This window comes from Petaurus breviceps, unplaced genomic scaffold, assembly GCF_028583685.1.
Source record: "Petaurus breviceps papuanus isolate PSGF00001 unplaced genomic scaffold, PetGlider_PUasm1.0 173, whole genome shotgun sequence".
In the NCBI taxonomy this organism is placed as follows: domain Eukaryota; kingdom Metazoa; phylum Chordata; class Mammalia; order Diprotodontia; family Petauridae; genus Petaurus; species Petaurus breviceps.
This window is the reverse complement of record NW_027185759.1, coordinates 14,148,336-14,149,962: the sequence shown is the minus strand read 5'-3', so window position 1 is coordinate 14,149,962 and position 1,627 is coordinate 14,148,336. Positions and strand designations below refer to the sequence as shown.

Here is a 1,627-nt window from a genome sequence, read left to right as displayed (position 1 = left end):
AGAACCTAGAAATCATCCTCCAGGAAGTTCTGAAAGAAAACTGTACTGATGTTTTAGAACCAGATGGCAAAATAGAGGTTGAAAGAATCTACCAATCACCTTCTGAAAAAGATCCGAAAAAGAAAACTCCTAGGAATATTATAGGCAGGTTCTGGAATTCCCAGATCAAGGAGAGAATATTACAAGCAGCCAGGAAGAAACAATTTGAATATTGTGGAAACACAATCAGGATAACCCAGGATCTGGCAGCTTCTACACTGAGGGATTGAAGGGCTTGGAATACGATATTCCACAGGTCAAGGGAGCTGGGATTAAAACCAAGAGTTACCTACCCAGCAAAACTGAGTATCGTGTTTCAGGGGAAAATATGGTCATTCAGTGGAATAAAGTACTTTCAAGCATTCTTATTGAAAAAACCAGAATTGAATAGAAAATTTGACATTCAGATACAAGAAGCAAGAGAAGCATGAGAAGGTAAACAGGGAAAAGAAATCATAAGGAACTTATCAACGTTGAACTATTAACATTCCTACATGGTAAAACAATAATTGTAACTTATGAAACCGTTCTCAGTAGCTGAAGGGAATAGAAATATATACATGTCTATATATGAGGGTTGATGCACATATGTTTACAGGTATACATACATAGAAAGAGGGCACAGGACCAATTTAACAGGAAGGGATGATACTTAAAAGGTGATATGAAGAGGTGAGAGGGGAATATAATGAGAGGAGACAGGGAGAGACAGAATGGGGTAAACTATCTCATATTGAAGTGGCAAGGGAAAATGGTCACAATGGAGGGGAAGAATAGGAAGGCAAAAGGGAATGGGTCAACCTTATTCCCATTGAATTTGGCTCAGGGAGGGAATGAAATACATACTAAATAGGGTATCTCACCTTACAGAAGGGTAGGGGGGAAGGGCATGAGAGGGGGAATGATGGAAGGGAGGGCAGGCTGAGAGGGAGGGAAGTTGGAAGCACCCACTTTTGAACAGGGATGGGATCAAAGTAGAGAATAGAACCAGTGGGAGGTGGGATAGGAGGGAGGGAAATATAGTCAGTCTTTTACAATATATCTACTATGTTATTGTTTTGCATTAGCCACACATGTACAACCACTGCTTATCTTCCCAGTAATGGTGGGTGTCAAGAGAGGAAGGGAATGAATCTGGAATTCAAAGGTTTAAAATCAAATGTTTAAATATATATATACACTCTTATTAATACTATTTTACATGTAATTGGGAAGTAAGATATACAGGCACTGGGGCATAGAGATCCACTGGAAAAGTCTTAAGGGGGATGGGAGAAAATATGGGAGAGAGCAGATTGGAGGAGGGGATATCCTGTGGAACTGCTATTTTGGGGCGGTGGGTAGGGGAAAAACGGGGAGAAAATTTGTAACTCAAAATCTTGTAGAAATGAATGATGTGAATCAGAAGTTAATAAAGCATTTTTTTTTTTTGCCTTTTTGGAGGGCAACTGGGGTTAAGAAACCTGCCCAAGGTCACAGGGCTAGTTGTGTGTGTGTGTGTGTGTGTGTGTGTGTGTTAAGTGTCTGAGGCCAGATCCAAACTCAGGCCCTCCTGACTCCAGGGCCAGCACTCTACTCACTGTGCCAC

At 40.9% G+C, this 1,627-nt stretch overlaps 1 protein-coding gene across 1 annotated transcript in view; it reads right to left on the bottom strand.

The window, feature by feature from the left end:
* ARHGEF26 (Rho guanine nucleotide exchange factor 26) overlaps positions 1 to 1,627 on the bottom strand; it is a 137,217-nt gene that overhangs the window by 43,541 nt on the left and 92,049 nt on the right. The window lies entirely within an intron of this gene.